General features: G+C 48.2%; 1 non-coding gene and 1 pseudogene across 1 annotated transcript; both read left to right on the forward strand.

Annotated features, from left to right (window-relative positions):
* Nucleotides 1-875: 875 nt before the first annotated feature.
* LOC143266485 (5.8S ribosomal RNA) lies at nucleotides 876-1,030 on the forward strand. Its single transcript, XR_013041454.1, has one exon. It is a non-coding gene; the product is annotated as a 5.8S ribosomal RNA (ribosomal RNA).
* A 1,820-nt stretch (nucleotides 1,031-2,850) lies between these two features.
* The window catches only part of LOC143266486 (large subunit ribosomal RNA), a 5,320-nt pseudogene continuing 3,170 nt past the window's right edge, over nucleotides 2,851-5,000 (forward strand).

The following is a 5,000-nucleotide window of genomic DNA, read 5'->3' on the forward strand; positions in this document are numbered from 1 at the left end:
CGAGAGAGAATATAAAGAAATATTTTGGGACGTTTGGTAACGAAATGCATGGGTTTGCGAAAAAAAATTGTTAAATTTCTTGTTTTTTTTTTTTCGCCCGCTTCGTGAGAGACTCTCATTTTATTTTCTTTCTCTCTATAAATTTTGTCTTTGGACCAAAGGGAACACCCCCTTTTAGCCTCTCTCTATTTCGTGTTAAACGAGAAACGAAATTTAGAGTGTGACACGGAGGCTTTCACGCGGGGGGTGTCCGGGTAACCGATGGAAATCGAACCACGAAACCGCTTCGACGAACGAAGTCGCAACTTCACGAGAGTCCGCCTGCTTACGACGGACGATATGGTAACGTATCGCTTTACGGACCGGCTGAGAAGCGAAAACGATAGCGTAGTCTCCTTCGTTGGTAGACCGATCTGACGCCGGCCATGGAGTGTCCGTATTGAATCTCGCGATACCGCCAAGACGTCCAATATATGTAAGCAGCGAGCAGGAGACTCTGTGTTACGCGCGACAGCGCGTTTCGTATTTTCCACGGTTTTTGAATGACTTTACCACCCGGAACGGACTGAAAACTCGCCGCACGAAGAGAAATGCGTCACAGAGCGTTGTTTCATCGGCGGTTCTGTAGTTTTATACGGTCCTTTACCCGTCCATGGACGTTATCGTGTCGTCTTAATCATCAATCAGCTCGGGTAAATCTGTGAACAGAGCTATGACGGGACGACGTCCGAATACCGATACTCGATCTTGCGCTTGGATTGGAGTTAGTATTCTATGGACAATCGAACGAATTTATAAACCAGGTTAAATAAATCACGTACATACTGGTTTTCAGACGCTGAGTTGTTAAATATGAACAAAAATTTTTATACGATTACCCTGAACGGTGGATCACTTGGCTCGTGGGTCGATGAAGAACGCAGCTAATTGCGCGTCAACGTGTGAACTGCAGGACACATGAACATCGACATTTCGAACGCACATTGCGGTCCACGGATACAATTCCTGGACCACGCCTGGCTGAGGGTCGTTTATATAACTAAAGACTGCTTGCGTTTGCCTTTAGCAGCAAAAGGTTTTCTCTTCATTGTTAAATTTTTTTCGGTACCGCTCGTCGTTCGACTAGATAAAACGAAACTGTTAAACGCCGAAAAGTCGAACGTTTCGGAGCGGGATCCGATGGTCGAACGCGAGAGAGAGAACAACTTGCGAAATTGGCGAAAACGTACGAGCGATGGTTGGACATTTCGTCGGCGTTTGACGCGGAGAATGTTAAATGGAACGTTCGTGTCTCGCCCTCTCTTTGCTAGTGTTCATTTTTTTCACAGGCGACAGAAGAACATTTTCGTATATCTCGCAATTCTTAGTTTTTAGGATCTTCTCGGCGGAATGCGCTTATCTCGGCTTGCGTGAGTCGTGGTTTCTAGTTAAACCCCTAAAAGAGACCATATACGACCGCCCGTGAAAGAGCGCTCCCGAGTCGAAAACACCTAACTACAGAAGGATATTTAGACGAGAGAGAAAATGATTCTTCGCCCTGCGAGAGAATTGTTAGACACCAATTGAAGGAAGCAAGCCGAGAGTAGAGCGTGTTTACGGCGTTTCTCCGCGCTCCCGACGTTGTCTGAAATGATTGTCGAATTTTTTTTTCGACGGTGCGAAAGTTTATACAACGAGGGGAAAAGTTAAAAATAAACGTGCGACGGAAGCTCTTTCACGGTTAAATTATTACGAGATCGTAGCTTCGCCACGTTTTTTTTAACATTTACAAGCGCAGATCGCTTCGTTGTCGTTGATTAGAAGCGGAAGACCGCGCGATCCCAATACGGGTTCCGGTCGTCCAGTCCTCGAAGTGCATAATTGTGCCGGACGGACGTTGAAAAACCCGGACCGATCGAACGATAAACGCTTATTTGGTGATCGTCTTGCGAGAGTCTCCCTTCATTGTTGTTCGTGTGTTAAATTTCTTTTATCGAACAACGGTCGAACGCAAATGAACAATGACATTTACACCGAAGATCGATCTCGAAACGCTTTTGTTCCTCCTTTTGTGCGCTCGTGGTTTCATCGAACGATATATACACGACGAAGGTGTACCACGCACGTTAAAAATGGGATTTCTTTTTTCCTTTAACCCTTTATTCTCTGGACCATGATAAGTCACCGATGGTTTACATGGCTGTCTCTGGCATTCTCGCCCTTTTCTTGGGATTTTGCGTCGGAACGCGACAGCAAAAGAAAAAACGTATCGGACGATGCGTCTTTACGGTTTATCGACCGTCGAGTGTATATTCGAACGTAAATATGTTGTAACGGTATATGTATCCTTTAGGGGACAAAAGAAACATGAAACGATCGTGTGCGAGAGCGCGCCGAGGGTAAGAAGAAAAGGTGTCCGACCTTTATCTCCTCGTTGTCGTAGTCTCTCCTCGTCGTTTGTTTTAACGCGCCCTGGATAGATAAAAAGATATATCCGATTATAATATATACATATATACTCCGACGCGAGTCGAGAACAACCGGACGTCGTCGTCGTCGTTTTTTTTTTTTGTCGTTGTCCCGCCTGCCCGAATATGCGGCGTTTTAAGTGCCTTTTTTCTTTTGTCGAACAAAAGAGAGAGGAGACACCGAGCTTTCATTTTGGCTCGTACGTACCTTCGAGTAGTCGACGATATTGTGTTGATCCGAAAAGAGAAAAATAGTTGGTTATCGAACGATACAAGGAAAAAATCGAACGACATAATCCCTGTGCGTCGTTGGTATTAATATACCTTTCGTATTACGTGTCGAAACCCCGAAAAGAGCGTACAGTTTGTGGTATAACTTTGAAAAGAAATAATAAAATTTCGACGACCTCAGAGCAGGCGAGATTACCCGCTGAATTTAAGCATATTAATAAGCGGAGGAAAAGAAACTAACAAGGATTTCCTTAGTAGCGGCGAGCGAACAGGAATGAGCCCAGCACTGAATCCCGCGGTTAACGCCGCTGGGAAATGTAGTGTTCAGGAGGATCCGTTTATCCCGAGACATCGAATCGCGTCCAAGTCCATCTTGAATGGGGCCACTTACCCATAGAGGGTGCCAGGCCCGTAGCGACCGGTACGCGTCTCGGGTGGATCTCTCCTTAGAGTCGGGTTGCTTGAGAGTGCAGCCCTAAGTGGGTGGTAAACTCCATCTAAGGCTAAATATGACCACGAGACCGATAGCGAACAAGTACCGTGAGGGAAAGTTGAAAAGAACTTTGAAGAGAGAGTTCAAGAGTACGTGAAACCGTTCAGGGGTAAACCCGAGAAACCCAAAAGATCGAATGGGGAGATTCATCGTCAACGAAGCTGGCTCCCGTGTTGGTGCGATAGTGCCCCGGATGGTCCCGTTACGGCGGGTTTCCCATCGGCGTGGGCACACCACCCGCGGCGAATGTTCCGGCTATGTAGTCGTGCACTTCTCCCCTAGTAGAACGTCGCGACCCGTTGCGTGTCGGTCTAAGGCCCGAGGCGAAGACTGTCCGTCGCTTTTAGCGTACGATGACAGCCCCTTGGATGCCCGGCCGACTGCGCGACGGTACTCAGACGGTATCGGGCCGCAAAATTCTCGAACGCACTGCGTCCAGGACCGCCGCAAGCTCGTTCCAGTCTAGATACCGGATGTACGGACTTAGCGCCGTAACCGGGCCTGGCGGGCTGTTGGCAGGCGGAGTCCTTGGACTGGCCAAACTTTGAATTACCGGTCGGCGACGCTATTGCTTTGGGTACTCTCGGGACCCGTCTTGAAACACGGACCAAGGAGTCTAACATGTACGCGAGTCATTGGGATTTGATAAACCTAAAGGCGAAATGAAAGTGAAAGTCGTCCGTGAAGTCGACTAAGGGAGGATGGGCCTCGTTACGATTAGGCCTCGCACTCCCGGGGCGTCTCGTTCTCATTGCGAGAAGAGGCGCACCTAGAGCGTACACGTTGGGACCCGAAAGATGGTGAACTATGCCTGGTCAGGACGAAGTCAGGGGAAACCCTGATGGAGGTCCGTAGCGATTCTGACGTGCAAATCGATCGTCGGAACTGGGTATAGGGGCGAAAGACTAATCGAACCATCTAGTAGCTGGTTCCCTCCGAAGTTTCCCTCAGGATAGCTGGCACTCGACTCGAACGCATAACGAGTCTCATCTGGTAAAGCGAATGATTAGAGGCCTTGGGGCCGAAACGACCTCAACCTATTCTCAAACTTTAAATGGGTGAGATCTCTGGCTTGCTTGAATTTTCATGAAGCCACGAGATATAAATTGATAAAATTTTTCTTGGATCAGAGTGCCAAGTGGGCCAATTTTGGTAAGCAGAACTGGCGCTGTGGGATGAACCAAACGCAGAGTTAAGGCGCCTAAGTCGACGCTTATGGGATACCATGAAAGGCGTTGGTTGCTTAAGACAGCAGGACGGTGGCCATGGAAGTCGGAATCCGCTAAGGAGTGTGTAACAACTCACCTGCCGAAGCAACTAGCCCTGAAAATGGATGGCGCTGAAGCGTCGCGCCTATACTCCGCCGTCAACGGCAAGTGCGCAGGAACGGGATTTAGTTCCCGTTCTCCATGAAGCCTTGACGAGTAGGAGGGTCGCGGCGGTGTGCGCAGAAGGGTCTGGGCGTGAGCCTGCCTGGAGCCGCCGTCGGTGCAGATCTTGGTGGTAGTAGCAAATACTCCAGCGAGGACCTGGAGGACTGACGTGGAGAAGGGTTTCGTGTGAACAGCCGTTGCACACGAGTCAGTCGATCCTAAGCCCTAAGAGAAATCTAATGTTGATGAGGTGTCCTAAAATTCACGCTTTTCGAACGCAAATGACAAACATACGTACGCTCGCACGCACGTACGCGCGCAAAAGGCAAAAAATGTTAAAAAGAGAAAAAAATTGCAGTTAAATAACAATTTACGTCGCCGTCGTTTCGTGTTTGTGTCCTAATCCACCGCTCGAACATGATCATTTTTATTGATAAATTGACAAAAACGTTGAAC

The sequence above is a fragment of the Megachile rotundata genome, unplaced genomic scaffold (genome assembly GCF_050947335.1).
Source record: "Megachile rotundata isolate GNS110a unplaced genomic scaffold, iyMegRotu1 scaffold0954, whole genome shotgun sequence".
NCBI classification, from domain to species: Eukaryota; Metazoa; Arthropoda; class Insecta; order Hymenoptera; family Megachilidae; genus Megachile; species Megachile rotundata.